At 34.9% G+C, this 19,974-nt stretch overlaps 2 long non-coding RNA genes across 3 annotated transcripts in view; one reads left to right on the forward strand and one right to left on the reverse strand.

The window, feature by feature from the left end:
- Positions 1 to 821: 821 nt before the first annotated feature.
- Positions 822 to 19,315, forward strand: LOC121109750. The gene is made up of 3 exons (XR_005857418.1): positions 822 to 944; positions 17,073 to 17,145; positions 18,720 to 19,315. It is a non-coding gene; the product is annotated as an uncharacterized LOC121109750 (long non-coding RNA).
- The window catches only part of LOC121109749, an 88,573-nt gene continuing 77,523 nt past the window's right edge, over positions 8,925 to 19,974 (reverse strand). For both annotated transcript variants that reach the window (XR_005857417.1, XR_005857416.1), the window contains 2 exons: positions 16,960 to 17,109; positions 8,925 to 14,886 (listed from right to left, as the gene is read on the reverse strand). This is a non-coding gene — a long non-coding RNA (uncharacterized LOC121109749). The remainder of the gene's footprint in view (positions 14,887 to 16,959; positions 17,110 to 19,974) is intronic.

Below are 19,974 nucleotides of genomic sequence, written 5' to 3' on the forward strand. Positions count from 1 at the left end.
CTGCATATTAAAGTGATTTCCTCCATTTATTGTTTCTCTGTTTTTACACTGCAGAAGACAAGGTAAGACAGACTATAAAAATAAACACAATGTAACAAAACAACTTATTTCTTTTCTATTCTTTTGTAGTTAAGGGTAGTCTGTGAAGAGTAAAAATAAATAAATACATTTAATGTGCAATTAACTTGGCAATGCATTATATTTGACTATAAAAACTGTTAAGTCCTTGGAGCTTTGAGAGCTTTGGATAACTCTGTGTGGTTATGACAGCATATATGAGTGAGTTTTAATTAAATTAGTGAGTACAATCTCTGTCATGGTGTAATACATAACAGAAACTATAAGCCATGTTTTTTAATGCACAAGTAAGATCTTCAACCTTCAGAAGACAAAGAAAATAAGGAACTCTTCAGCTTTAAACAAAACATGCAAGATCATTTGAAGACTTCGACTGTACTCCAAGGGGGCAGAAAAATTTGTCTACTACAAAGCAGATGTGCAAACATCAGAAAGCAGGATTTCTACAAAGCACCTTATCTTTGACAATGAATAATTGATCTAACCGTCAGAGTGCATTGGCAGGTTTGACCTCCATGCTAAGCTATTGAGAAACACGCATCTAATTTTATGCATGTTTTAATCTTGGTAAAACCTGTCAGGTGAAGTACATGTGACCTAAAAGAATGTTGACATAGACCCATCTATAACTGCAAGTACATGAGTAATGATTGAACTGTTATTTCTTATACAACTATTTTCCTGAAACTTGCTCCTCATAAATAGAAGTATGGCATGGAGTGGATGTTTTATTGCTCATGCCACTGAAGTTTATAACAAGGCTATCCTACAGGCTAATGGCAAAAGAAGCTATGATCAGACATTGTAGCAGAATGTAAGCCGACAGTATTCAGCTTTTTTGCAGATTGGTGCTTACTTTTCAACTGGTAAGTAGATACCTTTACAAATGTAGGACATCTAGCACAAATGCCTCAAAACTTACATGTCTGAAATTTCTTTCAGATTTATTAAACAGACCATGGAATTTAGCTAAGAAACAGAAATAAATACCTCATTCAGTTCCATATAGCTACTCAGCTCTTAAAGTTCATTGAATTTAAGATTAATAGAAAATCTGGATTTAGAGAAAAATCCTCACAGATTCACCTGTTTGATGCTATAGTACTACACATATAAAATCATTCTTACACTAAAATATTAATTTCCAGATGTGAAGTCTATTTGCAAAAATAATCTTTGTTCCTAGGTGAAATGGTGATTTGTTCATGTTAGCTGTACTTGTCAGAAAATAGGCATGCATTAATATTTTAGAGACCAGTTTGCTCCTTATTCCTCTTGTTCCAAGCAGAAACAACTGTTGGCTTATGATTTTATTACTTTTCTTCTTAAAGAAAGCAAACAAACAACAGCAGCAACAACAAAAAAACCAACAGGATTATTAGAGAAGAATTTCAGTTTTCCTTACATGTGCTGGAACAGATTGACTTTTTTCCTAGAGTGCACTGCTCAAGAAATTAAAAATAATAATAATAATAATAATAAAGAGACTTTAGATGTTTGTTGTTAAATAATTCCCAGAAGAGGTACAGTTATCAACTGGTTTCTTGTGCTTAAGTTAGTATTGCAAGTGGGGATGCAAAGTCTTACATCCATTAAACTTATTTTTTCCAGTAGCTTTGCACAGAGATCACTCTCACTTTAGTATTGCGTGAGGAAGACCAACTAACGGATGTCAGAAGTATGCCATAATGTAAATGGCTTTCTTCTAAATCTGTTTTCCACAGTTATGCTATAACAGAAAAGCAGTATTTCTTTACCTAGGGATTATATGAGAGTTTTAATAAGTATCACAGAGTATAAGTGGTTTGATTCTTTGACTGTCAGAGACAGTCACTTCAAAGTCTGTACAGATCTATATTTGTTAATGTGTCATAGTAAATATTTTAGCAATGATTAGTCCTAAAGTACAGGTGCACCACTGAAGATGGGTTGAACCTATGCTTTAACAGTGAACAACCATCAGGTTCCTCAAACTGCCTCTTTATAAGGACCTTTTCCTTCACTGTGATGAGCAATACTTGGAGCCATAGAAACAATACTGGGTTAAATTATGAGAAGAGACCTGATGTGCCTCTGTTAAACAAAACACTGTACTTGGGTAAAATTCATATGTTGTATTCATACAGTATTTTACACATTAAAACATTTTACACATTAAAATGAAGTAAATCAGTAATAAAAAAAATACAGTTGTTTGGGCTGAAATACTTAATATCAGCTAAATACACTATGACTAATAGAATAAAATAGAACAGAATAGTGTGAGGGGACCTTCAAACAGCATCTAGTCCAACTGCCTGACAGTTTCAGGGCTGACCAGAAGTTAAGGCATTTTAATGAGGCTGTTGTCCAAATTTATCTTGAAAACTGACAAGCACAGGACATCATCTACTCTTGGAAGCTTACTTCAGTGTTTGACTGCCATCATGGCAAAGAAATTTTTCCTAATATCTGGTCTGAACCTCTGCTAGTACATTTTTGTGCTGTTTCCATTCTGCCATTAGTACCAGAAGCAGAGTCCTGCACTTCCATCAGCTTCCCCTCCTCAGGGGCTCCAAGGAGTAGTGAAGTCACCACTTAGTCTCCTCTTCTCTGTAAGCCCAAGTGTCCTCAGCATATCATGACAGGACATGCATTCCAACCCTGTTACCAGCAATTTTGCCTTCCTCTGGATGCGTTCAAGGATGTTAACATCCTTTTTAACAGCCAACATTGTGGAACCCAGAGCTGCACACAATACTCAAGGTGAGGATGCATCAATGCCAAATATTGCAGGAGAATCACCTCTTTTGATGCAAAAATACTTACCAGACAAGAATCTAGCATTCTCAGGTGTTAGTCTGGACATTAGTAGCTGTTGCTACCCTATAATGTGTTTTCATTTAAGAAGTCATATAGATGTTTGATGACCAGTTTGAAAACAGAACTAAGATTTTGCCTCCACACAAACACTATAATTCTTGCTCCTTCTTTGCTCTGGCATTTCCTTCCTCCTTCCTGTCCACTGAAATGTAAAAAAAAATATAATTTCAATTTATTTTTATTTTTTAATTTTGTTTTGGGATTTAAACAGGTAAAGGGAAACATTGGCTTTAAGAAAATACCAGGAAATCACATTTTTCCACTGTTTCTTTTCTTATATCACTGTAACACAGATATTTACTTATTTCACATGCCTGTTTTCATTATTGCTTCCATTGTTCTTTCCCTTCCCTTAGCTGATGGACAAATACTTTGCAGGTAACTACAATTATGACTGTTATACTACTGAGTGCATGCCTTGCCCAAGCAAGTTAAAATACTATTTGTAAGTTTGGCTTGTGAGCTTAATTGTCTTAAGAACAGCATGTTCTAATCAATCACTTGAATGTCCATTTATAAAGAGAAAAGAGTGGAAAAATCATGGGAAAATCTATTTTGGAAGTGATATCTGGGATCTCTGGGATATTCAGAATCTTACCAAACCTAGTCTTGAATACTTGTAATAGTGAGATTCCTTTGTGCAGCCTATGCAAACGGTCAGTTCTTCTCAAAGTGAAAGATTTCTTTTCTTATATACAAACTTCATTTCCTTTGAAGCAACTTCTGCCCATTTTCTATTCTCTTGTTGCCATTCATCTTCATGAAGACAGAATCTTTGTCTTCTCTTTTAGGTATTGGAAAACTGTAATTAGCTCACTCCTGAATATTCCCTTCACAAATTGAAATCCTCCAACTTTTCTTCCTATGCCAAGTTTCCAGTGCAATAAGCACCTAGCTGGCACTCTGCTGGACCCTCTCCATTTTTTCCCCAGTGTCTTCTGAACCAAGGGAATGGAAATTGAACACAGGATTCTGCGTGTGGACTAACAACATATGATCAACATTAGAATTACTAGCAATTCTAGCTCCATGAAAATAAGTAATTTAACAAGAATTAGTACTTTGATTGTTTTAAGTATCAAGCTTTCAAAACCTGAAGATTAAGGTGGATGCTTATAAGAAAAAGCAAATCCATCTGCAAAGAGTAGGCAGACAAAAATTCACTTTTATATAATAAATTCAGTACAATTGTTCTTTATTTTTTGATATAAATAGCAGTAAGAGAAAAAAAGGTGAAGTTCTATTTCCAGTGAATGCAATAACTCTTGGCTGGTAAATTTTTATCCATGCTTTCTATTTCAGGTGAGGTTCTAGTAGGCTATTATTCAGCATTTTTACTCAAATGTTGAGAATGACAGCTTGGTACTATACATTGTAAAATACGTAATATGAAAGAATTTAGCAATTATGTGAGTATGAATGTATAAAGACAATTGTGTGATTATATAATAGACATAAATGAGAATATAAATAAGGAACTTGCAGACTGAAAATTTTGGGTAGGTGTTCAGAGACTTCTGTGCCTGAACAGATGACTAATTGATATGTACATAATAAATGTACATTTTAAAAAGTACTCAATTACTCCTTCCTCTTATGTCTTCCTTCAATTTCTATGTTTTTTTTTTCTACTCCTTTGCTGTTGGCACTCATCTTCCACAGCCTACACAACAGAGAAAGAGAGCTTGCTATAAAGAAAAAAAGTTTTCTGTTTCCCAGGGCAGCTATTGGCAGAAGCTGCCCAGGGTAATGATGGAGTCATGGCCTCTGGAGGTTTTCAAGAAAAGGGCGGAGGTGGCACTGTCAGACACGGATTAGTGGTTGTGGAGTATGGCACAAACACTGTCTGCTGAAGAAAGGGAGATGTCGTGCAAGACTGGAGAATGGGATGGGCTGCAGTTCTGGTAGCCGTCCTCTGGTTGATAACGAGAACTGCCCCTAGCAGTGCAGGCCTGATAAGGCCGTATCTATGCCTCCATCACATTTAATAAATTGTTATGGTGCATCTGACCAGTGTTAGTGAAATACACTGTAGTCCTGTCTTCTTGATGAGTGAAACAATCCAGGGAATGGAGTGGGACAGTGGACATGGTGGTGATAGGTTGGACTGGATGATCTTAGTGATCTTTTCCAGTCTTAATGATTCTGTATAAAAAGGCTTTTACTTCAGAAAGGTTAGCATAAACAAATTAAAAAAATAATAATAAAAATCAGAGAGGTGAAATTTAAGTTGTTTATTCACTTAGGTGTAGTCTTTTCCTAACCTGAACTACTTGTGACATTTTTACTTGGATATTGAGGGAAAAAAAAGCTGAAAAACTAACTCCATGTGAAAGCAATTCTCCTTCTTGCTACATTTTAATAATATCGTTAGCAAAATATTTTAATTTTCTTCCTTCTAGGGATGTCCCTGTCAGAGCAGCAGTGAGAGGGTTAATTTACATGTTCCTATTCTCCTCTTTCTTACACTCATGAATTTTTCAGATATTAGGATCCTTTAGACTTAGTAGGTTTTAATGATACTTCTGTAAAGTATCCTTGGCTAGAGAAATCTTATATTATGGAAGACTACACTGATGATTGTCTTCTAATGACCTCCAAGAATTCCTTCAGTCTTCCTGTTTGGAAAGCTAGTATGTTATGTCAAAAGTCCCATTGTTTGTCCCAGCATGAACATTTTTAGAAAGGGATTATCTACTGAGTTTTCTGGGATGGATATTCAGCTTTGCAGATCTCTATAATGCAATGACATCACATTGATACTTACAGAACCCAGTAAGTATTTTCAGTCTGAGTTTTCATCCATGTAGCACATGAGTTTGTACATGATGAAATTTAATCTCGAAAGCGCTGTGTGAAAACTATACAAAAGGAACTGATACCTAACCAGAAATGAGTAACTTGCACCAATTCAAGTGGGTGTTATAGGTTCTCCAAAACCCTACTACATAATTCCCTGATAAAGGAGTACATCTGCTGAGTACCAAAGCTTTCTGCTTAAGAAGTCTCTTCTGCAGTTTGCCTTATCCGTTACCTAACTGAAGTGACAGAAAACAGAAAGCAACATTTGCTGCTAGTTTATTGCTTTGGCTCAGGGATTCTCATATTAGAGTTAGCAGCCGCTGAGAACAGCAGGTGGTTATTTCCAATGGAAATGAGCATCTACTAGACTGGAGGATCCTCATTTGCTTAAACTCTGTGCGGCACTTCTAGGAATATTATAAACTGTGGGGTCTTTCTCATTTGTCCTTGTTTTAGCTGACATTGTCATTCCTGACTATACTGAGTGTAAATGATGATCTAATGTCACTTCTATAATTACTTGGCACCCTGAATAAGCCTTAATCCCCCTGGGTCAATAACAGCTCTCAGTTTGACAGTCAATAAACAAGGTTTTGAGGATTGCTGCAGTTTCACTTTTTTTTTCTTTTCTTTTTTTTTTTTTTTTCTTGCTGGTGTGTTTAGTGAACGGCTCAGGACCACTAAGGAAAAAAGCTTTTCAACTTTTACAAAGACCTCTAACCTGTAGGGCCCAATTCAGCTCCAGTGGAAGATTTGAGAATGACTTCAAAGGAAGTAAGACCCTCAAATTGAGATGCTGCTCTGAGCACAGCCATGAACAGCAGATATGGACATATATTACAGAAATTGTGCCTGTCTGTTGAAGCCTTACTGTATGCCTCAACATTTTTGAAATAACTTGTCTTTTGTTGCTGTTGCTTTGAATGTGGCACCACATAATGCAATCTAACCAGGTGAATCCAAGTCATTCAGTCATGAAATAAAACTAACTTTGTTACACTCTCTGCCCTCAGATGACATCCAACAAGGACAAATCAAATGCTGTTGCAACATTAGTGCCTTTGTAGTTTTCTGCTGATCTTAAGACCACAAAATAATTGCTGCTCAGTGACTATTCAAGGCTTACCTTCACAATGACTGCCTAAAGGTCATGTTGACCATACATTTAATTCTAAGTAAGTTCTCCTATTTCGTTCGCATTTATCATTATGGGAAAAATACCTTCTTTACTTGTGCAGTATCTTATAAATAAACTCAAGTACCAGTGTCTAAGAAATAAAAAGCAACTAGCTCTTCTATTTCTGCCAAGCCCAAGAAAGTTTTACTGGATGGTAAGACTAATTATGCTGCAACTGGAAACAGCAGTCACTGCAAAAATAACGTAAATTGGGATTATGTTGAGGAGGTTGAGAAGCAAATGATAAATAAATGGCAATGATAAAGAAATAAGCCAAATCTTATGCAGTGTAAGAGCAGAGAAATGAAAATTAGCAACTACTTGAGTGATTTATGTGATGTAATGGGCTTACATGCCATAGAAACTGATTCATCTTGACTTCTGATCCATACATAGAAAAACAATGGTATGTATATAAATGTACATATATATACTTAGGAAGGAGATGGGAAGGAGGGAAAGTAACACCAACAAAGTGATCAAAGAGAAGATGGAGAAAAATATTCTGATATATGTGGTGGGGCAAGCATTTTCATATTATATCCTTTTTCTTTAGTCTGAGACCAGTAGTCTACTATTAATAAAAGGCATGAAATAAGGGTACAAAATCTTGAAAGAATTATTTTCGTTTTCAAATCTCTTATATTTATGTTATTTCTATTTATATCATTACATTCATTATTTATATGTATTTCTTGTATGCAGATCTAGATAGCTTTGGAGTCAATGGCTTAAAGTTGGTATTATAAAGAGTAATAGGTCAGCTGTATCACTTTCAGAAAAACTATGCCTGTCCACTAGAAATTAAAGCACAAGGGCAAATTCACATTTGCCTAATTGAAAATCTGTGCTTTGAGGAATCAAGCTTGTGCAGATTCTAAAAGGAAATACCCTCATATATTACGTTCAAACACAGTATTCTGACTCCAGATGAACTAGTCTTAACATGCTGAGGAAGTTAAAAGTAAAATCATTGTCACAGAGACCAGGAGAGGGAAAGGGAGTTGTTATCTTTTGGCTTGCATTGTTAAGCATCAGAGACATCCTGAAGTCCCATGTCAGGGAGCTTGTTGGTCTATAGACCAGCTTCCTGGGCAATCTAGAAGATAGTTGTGGGACTGTTAAAAAAAAAAAAAAAAAAAAAAAAAGCATGAAATTCTTTTGCCCAAGATACTTTCCGAAGTGAATAAACGTTTAGAACCATGGAAATAATTTCTGTGCTCAGTTAGGTAACAAGCAGGACAGAAAAACTCTTCTTACACTCTCAGGAGTAAAAAACTGCTGCTTTAACTGTATCATCTGTAATAAGTTCCTTAAACTTTTTCCTGACAAAATACTCATAGCTTTAGAATCCTGTTATTGGCCTCCCTCCCTGTGGCTGGGAATTAATATTGCCATCCTGTAATTTCACAGCATTCCCAAAACAGAAGAAAAAAAACAAAACCACACCTTTGGTTTTTCTACATATCAGTAAAAGAATCTTTATGAGAAACCAAATATGGCAGGAGACATAAGTGGGAAAAATAGAAATGTAGAAAACTTTCATTATTATTTTGTCCCCTCAAACAATCATGTTACATTTCTTGATCAGTGTTTTGGCAGGAATCTTGCACAGGCATTCAAAGACTGACCCACTCAGAAAGTGCAAAAAGAAATCTGTAAGGAACTGGGAGGATCCATCAATGGAGAGGTAATGGGAGACCTTCTGAAGAAAGATCAGAGCAGTGAAAGAAGCAGAGGAGACACTGTTCCAGGACACCACAAACTTGCACCAACAGGCTATAGACAATTGAATGGAATGGCCTCCAACTTTCTTTGTCACTTCCAATGTAGAGCTGAGAACATTCACTCTTTGTGCTGCCATACACATTTTTCAGGGCAGAAAACAGTATAATCCACATCTTTAACAACTGCTTGCTAGACAAGTTGAGAAGTATGGCAAGCCTCCATAAACAGTTTGCATGTTTGCTGAGAAGTATGGCAAGCCTCCATAAACAGTTTGCATTCTCCTCATACTGTTCTTCTTTGTTTGTTTGTTTTTGTTTCAATTCCAGGGCAATATAATTCAATATTTTTCATTATCTATAACAATGCCTTTCAGAAATTTTACTGTAAATTTCACACAAGGAGTTTTTCCACAAGAGTTGCAGTATTTCCCAATCTGTGTTAGATAACATCCAGAGAAAAAACACTCTTCAGTTCTGTTACTGAAGTTTAGGTTCTTGCAGAAAAGCAAAGAAGTGATGGTACAATAGAGATGACTGATGTGTTTTAGATAATCATTTCTTCATTTAAATATGTCAGCCAAAATAGAGGACTTTAAGAAAGCCAAAACTGTCTGCGAAGTTGGATTATCCAGCAAGATTTAGCCAAAATTAGCAAAATGTGGCATATATGGTAAAAATTTGTTTCAGTATTTCTGAAACATTTGTTTTTCACACACTAGTGCTAAAAACCAAGGAAATGAAAGATGAGGTGCTTCAAATTAATGTCACTGATGACAAAGTGCAGGGAAGAATTTGTAGAAGGTCTCCAAGGAAACCAGTGGTGGAAGCAAAAAACAGAGGCCAACTCATAGTCTCACAGACCAGTTGCTGCTAGTTAGACTATAGAAAAGGTCACTGCATTTCTTCGAGGCTTAAATTTTTCTTTAATATAATTTGTAAGAAAAATATGTTTGATATGTCTTATTAGTAGATGATGAGACTGAAATAAAAAAAATAAAACCCTAGTAAAAGGGACAGATATGTATAAGTGTGCCAAACAGGAACCAGATATTGTGGTTTTATCTTCTAATTAAGAATGAATTGGACTCCAAATGCCTAAAACATAGGAAATCCAAACCCATGTAGGTTTTACATGTATGTAGGTCTTGTAAATTGCTAACTATTGATTCATGAGGAACCCACCTTTATTTGTTATTAGAATATGCAGTACAATTCCAGCATTTCACTAAATTTCTTTAAAGACCACTAACACTGGAGGAAGACCTTGTCAGAACAAGTTGAAAATCATTTGTTCTACTAAATGGTATAATACTATAACAGCTGCTTTTCACAGAAACATGCAATTTAGATCAAACTTTCAACTTTACTTTGTCTTTAAAAATATTCAGGCAGAATATTTAGTCAAAACCTAAGGGTGACAAGCATGAGAATCAGCTGTCATCACAGTTGCCACTTGTGAGATTCATGTTCAAGTTCACAGAATCACAGAATGATTCATGCTGTGATTATTATTATTCAAATATTTTTCTAGTACACACAAAAGGCCATGTACAGTTAATTTTTTTTTCATTCACATCTTATTCTTAATCACAAAATAATGTTCAGAGTGGAATAACTGTTGTAGGACAGGTTGAAGAGAGAAGCTGAAGACTGGTTCTGTAGCCTGAAGGTAAGTGCTCATGGGATTCAAGTAAATCTGAAGCACTCTTCTTCATATTTCTTTCCAAGAAGACATAAGAAAAAATCTTCATTTGAAAGTCAAATTGACAACTGTGCTAGATACAAAACATTAACTGGTGTCTTCTTTTTTCTTTTTCCTGCACCCTAGATTCTATATAAGTTATAGTAAAATAGTGCTTCATAAATAGAGGAATGTTCATGTAAACTCATAAGCATCTTTTAATTATTCTTTTCCATTTCCGCTAGCAGCCCAAAAATATCTTTTTTTTTTTTTTACTTTCCTGAGTTCTCCACATAAAATTAACTTGACATCCCTACTGACTGAATATCAAAAATCATCTCTAACTTTCCTGGGATAGTGAAATGACTGTTTTAAACAGTAGCAAAAAATAGCTTAGAATTTAAATACTGCATAGTATTTAAATTGACAACCAAATAAGCAAGAATGTGTTAAACAGATCAGAAAACATTCATGTGATATTTCAGACCCTACTCAGAAAAATACATATATATCTTACCATCAGTATAAGGAAACACTTCACTTTTTCATTCAGTGCTACTGTGTGGTTTATTTTTTATGACATACATTTCATTTTACGTGGACTAGTTACAACACTGCCTGTAAAAGAAATCAATCTCATCAACTCAGAGGGGGCAATTTTTTCATCTCGAGTTTGACAGGAAAGAGTACTGCAAAATGAATTACTGGAGGAAAGATGTGAGGATTACTTCTAAGTACTTGCTGACAGTTCTTCCCAAATATCCTTTGACACAGCTTCACTGGGAACAGACTCATGCTTTACAGAAAAGGTGCCTGCTGAGGAGCAATAGTTTGTGTAAAAGATTTTTCAGAGCAACCTGAACCAAAGCTGTAGTATTATTCGTCCTACCGTATTTAAAAGTTTACTCTGCCTCTAGGTGCTCCATGGCTCTAACGAAGTGAGGAAGGCATAATACTTCTAGATATGCAGTTATTTAAATATGCAGTTTCCTTCCCTTTTTGTTTGCTTGAAGCAAAGATATTTCCGGACTCTGATTCAGTGATTGTGATGTTGGGATAAGGATGTGGGGCTAAATACAAATGCCAACAAGCAATCTTCAGTGTGAGAATAAGAACTCAGAACTGAAGGAAACTGAGGATCTCATCTTCAGTTACATCCAAAATTTGGATAAAACCTGCACTTTTCATGCAAATCACACATTAGTCCCTATAATATAACTCACTTCTTTGTCCACTCCACTGTTGAAAACTGGGATCCTTGGTAATTCTGATAATTCTCTATGGCTTTTTTGTACATGATTGCTTCTCTACCTGTGTCACCAGGGGGAAATGCAGCAGTCTTCTTTCACGTATGCATGTACACACCTGCATAAACACATACACATGCATGTTTCTCATATTATTCAGCACATTGCTTGAGTATCTGAAGTGCTCTGGCATAATGGATGAGGGCATTAGGGAAAGTCCTTAAACTTGGTATCATTTAATAGAAATCTTTGTATGTTCCATTTATATAGCTTTATCTAACTTATTTCATTAATTCATGAGGGACAGTTCTGTTGTTAGAATTGCTAGCACTAAGAATGAGAGAGTAAAAATCTTATTAACAGCTATTCAGTGAATTTAATTCTTTCTGGAATACAGCCACCAATTACTTTTTGGCATGCTGACTCTCATGGTATTTATACAAGTAGTTGCCATGTGTTCACACCATCAGAATAACCCTAATTGGCTGAGCAGTTTGGAAGTTTCATCCTGGCCTAACCTGAGCTCACATTGACTAGAGAAATGAGAAAAGACAAAGCAAACTTGATATCAGTGGTACTGATAAGAAGGGACTTCTTATTCTGATTGATAAGAAGAGCATTTCCCCACTCCCTGAAGAAATAATGTTTTTGGTTTTTTTCTCTCTCTGGCACATTCTAAGCCTGAAAATTCCTGCTTAATATCAGTAAGATTTAATTTAAAGGAAAATAAAAGGCTTATCATAGGAAATTCTCAATGGCATTTTAGTAAATCATCCAGTAAAAGCAACATGCATGTAATTTTGTAATGCATTGTTCTTGGTGTGAATTGACTGCAAAAATAAAAGTGAATTTGTGCTGCTGGCCTTTAGGTATCCTTCCTAAGTGTGAAGACCATTACAAAACCTGAGACTACAAATAAAATGAAGATTTTGTGAAAACATTAAATGAATGCAATTGTTCATGTTTCATGCAGGTATATTGTTTTCAGAGAGAAGAATCAACTTATATCTACAGTTCAATATAGCTGTTATGGAATTTATTATAGGTTTGCTTTAACTGTTAAACCTGTACCGAGATTTATATTGTGATGTAATTCAGCTGTTGTCATACATCCTGAACATGCTATTTCCCAAAATAAAAAGTACTTTAAAAAATGCAATTGATAACAAGGAGAGCATGTTGAATCGCTATTAGATCCCTTTTCTAAACAGTATCCAAGGACAAAACATCATTAGAATGGGCTTGCAACTCTCTATGGCAGTAGAGGCTTGTATGTGTGGGTACCATCTATGAACAGTAAATTGTTGTTAAATATTATATATATTTGTATGTGTTTACCTGTATATGTATATATGCAAGGATAATTTATTCAAAAAAAAATCTGTCAACATTAATTAGATAAATTATTGGATACAATCTACTTGGCAGATCTGAGTGACAGCTCAGACTTACAAGCCTGTAAAAAAGATCTGATGAAGCAGCAACTGGTGTACTACAGTGAAGATTTAAATTCTCTCTGCCAGAAAAAGCTGAGCCAAATAACTTGTGTTTGACTAAGACACATTGTCTGGAAAGGCATTACATTTAAATATGGAAAAAAATCTTAAATGTTCCCATGGATTTTTATGTTGGTGATCAGTATCTGTAAATGGGAAGTCTGTGACTTTAGGCTGAGTATAACAAAGTAGAGTGAAGGCTTCTAAATGAATCAGAAGGTACCCGGTTCTTACCCACAGATGTATTTTATTGACAAAACCCTCATGTTATAACGATTTGCCTTTTTTTTAACATTAAGAATACTTAACACTGTGGGTCTAAGAATACACCTCTGAGCACGAAATGAATAGTAAAAGACAGCACTTGACCCAAAGTGGAAGGGTCTGAAAGAGCTCACTATCTGAAACTTCACTTGAGAAACTGAAGTAACAATAAGGAAGAACTAAGGAAAAATCATCTCATTCAATCAGCTGAAAGGGAAATAATTTGAGAGAGCATTCACTGGAAAGAAATCATTACAAAACAATATTGTCTAGAAGAAATTTTAAATTCAGACACACATGGACCAGACTTACTGATCTCAGTAAGAATTGTCTGAGTATTGCAGGGGGCAGAGTTCATCTTTAACAACTTACGCAAAGGTTCTTAGTGATGCCTTGTATGTTGTACAAAGCTTACATTATTCCTGGGTTGACAGAAATAACAGACAAGATTTTTACACACATCCCCATCCTCCTTGGCTTTTTGCCATTATACCCATTACTGGAACAAATCGTCCAATCTTCTTTATAAGGATGAGGTCATGTCTTGTCATGAGGTTTGGGGGCTAATTTCCTGAGTGAATCAGAAATGTAAAGCTCACTTAAGGCAGGCTCCAAAATCTACTGAAATCAGAAAAACTATATAATGAATGTTGTATCAAGCCCTGTATCTTGTACCAGTTAAAAAAGCAGAGATGCACCCTTTAAGCCCTATTGTTAACAGCAGAATCAAATGTCTTACTTACTGAGTTATTGCAAGTAGAGAATATAAGGTGATTCATAAGGAAAACAGAAATCAGAACAGCAAATATTTCCTAATTTTATGATAAGGGCTAAAGTATTAAGTTTTGCCATGCATAAGACCATCTATACTTGTTAACATTCAAAATACTTACAAGTCTTCTAATGAAAAAAAAATAATTATAAACAAAACCTTCAGGATCCAATGTGTTGAATGGATGAAAGGTTGAAAGTCACAGAATTGCAGAATCACAGAATTGTAGGGGCTCAAGGGACCTGTTGGAACTCATCCATTCCAGCCCCCACCTTAAGCAGTTCCCTACATCAGGTTGCACAGGAAAGTGTCCAGATGAATAACTTTGGAGAAGGAGACTTCACAGCCTCTGTGGGCAACGTTTCAGTGCTCTGACACCCACAATGTAATGAAGCTTTTCCACACATTTGTATGGAACTTCCTATGTTCTAGCTTGTGCCTATTGCCCCTTGTCTTGTTGCTGGGAACCACTGGAAAAAGCCTGACTCCATCTATTTGACACCCACCCTTTATACATTTATAAACATTGATAAGCTCCCCCAACATTATCAGACCACGTAAGAAGTCAGTCTCTCTCCTCTTTGTAAGTTCTCTTCAAATACTCAAAGGCAGCAATGAAGTAATCCACATGGGGGTATCACAAAGGCAGAGTAGAAGAGGACAATCACCTTTGTTTCCCTGCTGGCCACCCCTCTTCTGATGCAGACAAGGATACAGTCGACCTTCAGGGCGGCAAGATCATAATGCTGGCTCATGTTCATCTTTTCATCCACCAGGACACTTATTAATTAAAATATATAAATAATTACAATTAAAATATTAATGAGTGTATAGTTGCACATAAATATAGATATCCACAATGTATCTATAAATATATATATATGTATATTTCTCATTTCCATACATTGAGCATTATATCAAGAGAAATGGCAGTCATGAAATTGAGATCCTATGATTTCCACTTTCACGGAGGGGATTGCTACCTTAATGCTACATTTGACATATTAGGCAGACCAAAATGGACAAGAGCACACAGTGAAATTATTTTTCTAGGAAGGAGTATGCACACAGATCAGATCTCAGAGAAGAGCCTCAGGTCAAAATCCTTAGCCTTCATGCAGAATGTAAAGCTCTGCTGTTTCTGTGATTCTACTTTGCACTTGAACTCGGGGCAGGATTTACGAGAATACGACAGTCCTTCAAAGGTTCAGCCTTACTTTTTAGGTTTCTTTCCTTTGGCATTCTGCTATAAAAAACATAACCCTGAAAAGGCTCTCCCTTCTGATGAAGCGGATGAAAGACATTTTTTTGTTGGAATGGCTAGATTCCCCCCAAAATAATAAAAAAGTAACACAAATCAATTATATGTAGAAAGAACAAGTAAAAAGATTTGAATTCCAGGGGTGTTAATCTTCATTTAATCATTTTGTCTGTAAATAATTACTTATGAACTTTTGACGCAATGGAATTTGGAAGAAAATCAATATTGACTTCTGGTCTATAAAGCACTCTATTGGATATGATAATGGATCTAAAGAACCTGATGTCCACAGCTTTGTGAGATCTTCAACATTTTCATGTTGTGAATACAAATCTCACTGGGTACTTTCAATTTATATTCAGTGAGCCAAAACATCAGCTGCATTCAATTTTTATTCAGCTAAGCCAAAAAACAAACAAACAAACAAAAAAACCAAACAAGTGAAAACAAAAGTGAGAGGGAATTAAATCTTTAAGTCAGATGTCTGCTTCTCCAGCCTTTTTATACCCGAGACATATAAGTGCCCTCCTGTGTAATCTAGGGCAGCTCTAAAGTCTCACCTTCTTTCAATTACACAAATCTCAGACCTACTGAGAAGTCAGGAAGCATCTGAATTTCTGACCTGCTGCTTTTTGCTGGAGTGGTTGATAGAAAGGCTGGAAACCAGATAAGAAAGGCCACAGGAAGAAAAGGAAAAGATAAGAAAAAAAAAAAGTGAAAAAAAAAAGGGAAGACAGAGATGAGGAAAGACTGGAAGCTTAATCCATTCAAAATGCACAGTAATGTTAAGGGGTAATCCTATGTCTCATAATTCTTTTGAGAAACACTTAAATGCTGACTGTAAAGCAGATGGTTTGTCAGTATACACTCATATACTGTTCTTCACTGTGATATAAACGTGATTCCTTGGAATAAGGGAGCATTTACATAACATAGCATTTGCGTGGAAAGAACAATTATACAAACAATTTTATAGACCATGTGAAACTGCTTTTAAAAGTGAAAAACAGTTGAGACTGCATGAGAGACAATATTCATGAAATCTGTCTGACCTTGTTGCCCCTGTTACCTGCAGATATTGCAATATGGAAATTAAATTATCTTACTAAAGCTTTTTGCTTTATATTATCAGTTTTGCAAAAATTCCTTCTCATTGGTGCAAGCTTCATCGCAATTTTATTTATTTATTTATTTATTTTTTACTGCAGCATTTTCTAGATATTCATTGCTAGTTCATGGTCCTACAATGAACCTGACAATAGACCATACATTCTTTGTTGGCTCTCACTGGGTTCGTATGTTATTTATGATGTAATTGTGCACAATTTTTATAAGAATAGTACATTGTATAGTACTTGTATTGCCCCAAGTACCACGTTAACAAGCAGGTTTTGGTAAAGTACTGAAAATAAAAGCAAATTTCATCTTTTTTTCATATCAGGTTTTGTACCTATTTAAGAACAGAAAATAATTTTTGTCTGCTGGTTTTGTCAGTTGTCTGAAATCTTTGTAAGAACCTGGAATAGAAATTTGGTCAATATACAATAAGATCTTACCACCCAAGGTTCAAGGGAAAAAAAAGAGTCTTTTACCTGGAAGATGCTTCCTCAACAAATAACATTGATGATCATCTCATGTAAGTAATTCCAGACAAAATAAAAAAACACTGGGGAAACTGCAGTTGCTATTTATTATGTTTTTACAGACCACCTCTCCATTTGTCCTTTTTCTCACCAAAAAACCTGGAAATGTGAAAGATGCAGTTTCTTTAACTCTTGGTAAGATGTGTTTAATGATTCTTTTCTACACATATCACAGTCATCTGTTTGTGTAGTATTACACATATTTCAATGATATCTGAATTGCTCCACAGAACATGAGTGACTTACTTCAACTTCTGGTGTGAAATGAGGGAATTCCCAGTATCATCTTTAATATATGAAATGCATTCCCAAAAACATCTGCCTGACTATGTCTACCCACATTTAATGGAAAAATGATGTTATTTTCTCCCAGACTTTTCATGTGAACCTAGGAGTAGTCAAGAAATTTCAAGAACTGCTGGTCATAACCATCAGTAACTATAATAAAACTGATTAATCTTTTAAAAACAACTTTTCCACATGGGTATATCTGGGAAAAACAATCATCTGTACTCTTTATTTCCAGTAACAAAGTTCAAAGTAGTAATAGCAATTAGTCTCCTAGCTTGAATGGCAAATTATCCCTACATCTCTGTGGAGCAACCGAAGAACAGTTTACGCTTTTAGACATAATTGTGATTAATTCAAATAATAATAGTCTACAGTCTTTCTAGAAAAAAAGGAAAACAAACCAAAACCAAAAAATAAAAAAAAGGCAAAGAATAAGTAAAATTTTATCTTTGTATGTAAAACAACGCTTTCTAAATGTGTTATCTAATACAAGTAAACTTTTTCTTCACCCCAGTGTTTGGTAATTCAGCCATCAACATTTCTAGGTAAATTCCACATTTTTGCAGTATTGAGCAAATTTAAGGACTAAATTATTTTTCCCTCAAAACTTATTCTTCTTGTAAATCTGACTGCCTAGAAGTTAACAACTGTCTGAGAGATACTTTCAAATTCATTTTCTGATAAATCTGGAAGTGCTAATTTCTGCTCTGAAATTGTTTGTTCTTGAACACATCATACATATATACATACATTCATGCCTTGTAGCATCACATTTCCAGACCACCAAGAAAACATAGCAACATGAAAGGAAGATCCAATTTACTTCTATTTCAGAAGATGATTTTAAGGTTCTGTTTTTATAGGTTAGATTTGAAAAATCTTGGAAGTATCACTAATGCAGTATTTCACAGCGGAAATAAAACTAGAAATATTTAAAAGTTTTCTGAAGTTAAAACCCATATATGCATATCTAATTATTAGCATACCAATATTAGTTGACTTTCCAGTGAAAGGGCAGATAAAACTGCTGAGGGTAGCTTTTAAATATGCTCTGGTCATCTGTGAAGGTTCCATCTGAACATGCACTATTAATTTTGCTATTCAATAAAAAATGAGCATAATTACTTTAGCAACTGCAGAAACACATATGGTACAGAGTATGTTGCTTGCAAGAGACAGAAGAGTTTCTTGCAGAAATTAATTATTCTCCATTGGTTTGAGTTGATTTACAGTATTCTCTTATATATATATATATTAAAAAGTTACATATTTAATATTTTAATTTAATTTAATTTAAATTTAAATTTTTGTCAGTAGACCCTGTTTTCTGTTTCTAACTCTATCTGCGTATTAATGGATCTGGCTTCATTACAGTTACTATTAAATTTTATTGATGAGGTATTTTTTTTTTTTTTTAGAGCATCTAAAGAAAGAGAGATCAAGATCAATTCTTCTCCAAACCAACAAAAGGAGTAGTATCCTCCTTATCAGAAAAGTATTTTCTTAATCACTGGTTTTTAAAGTCTTACTTAAACACTGATGCCAGAAGGTTTTTTTTTTTTCTTTCCAAAATTCTCTCGTTTTAAGTCTGAATCTCATACTGTTGAATTCATAGGAAATCCATTTGATTCAATTGGTGCAGAGTCAAACACTTAATCCTTACTATTACACATTTGTATATTCTTACTATCTGTGTAAATGCTAAATCTTGTTTTCAGCCTTGCTAAACTCTTAGCCTCAGTGATACCTCAAGGCAATGAGTTCCCAAAACTACTCACATGAAGAATGTACTTCCTTTTAGCAATCATAATGTTAGTGTATATCAGTTTCCCCAAATGTCTTATGTAGGTGAAGGGACTCTGATTTAATTTTCCTCCGCACCTCACTAATCTGCCTGCCTCTATGTTCAGTCCTATTTGTTCTCTTCTTTATATAAACAATTCAACTCTTTCCAGTCATATGGAGGCAGAATTTTGAGTGTCTTTTCTTTCTACTGAAAGGAATGCTGAGAGAGTTTGTTTTTGGTTTAATAGAACATTAGGTATTAGGACTGATCTAGTTAAATAAATTTTCTGATGTTACATATAATTTGATTTTAAAATATGTTAATTTAACTGTTTTGGGAAAGATACTGAATGATTCTGTTGTACAGGAATGTTTTGTGCCAGCTAAGCTACCTAATATATAATAAAGAAAAAATCATGTAGATGAAAGGCTTCAGAGTACGGACGCAGACAAACAAATTAAAAGGAGTTGTGGACAGATTTATACACTTTATGTAGTTTAATTGTACTGACACTTTCATTTTTACGTAATTGCACTTTAATTGCATATATTTTTCTAAATTTTAAAAAGCGGTTAAAACTGCATTGTACTGGATGAAATAATTGCAGGCACTTACTGCAGATGTTTTAAACAGTTCATGTGTGGAAAATTTTCATATTCTTATTACTAAAAGCATTTAAAAATTGCACTTGAGTAACTTCGCCTGCAATCAACAAAGATCCTGTAGGATTGTTTGCTATTCATCAAAGAAAGCAAAGCTAAAACCTGTGAACTAAAAGTAGCTATTTGTTTTGCCTCCAGGGAGGACTTCTGAAGTTCAGAACTTTTAAGAATCATATAACTTATATGTCTCCATCTTACTGTAGAAGACTAACTGAAAAATTTTTT

The sequence above is a fragment of the Gallus gallus genome, chromosome 2 (assembly GCF_016699485.2).
Source record: "Gallus gallus isolate bGalGal1 chromosome 2, bGalGal1.mat.broiler.GRCg7b, whole genome shotgun sequence".
NCBI classification, from domain to species: domain Eukaryota; kingdom Metazoa; phylum Chordata; class Aves; order Galliformes; family Phasianidae; genus Gallus; species Gallus gallus.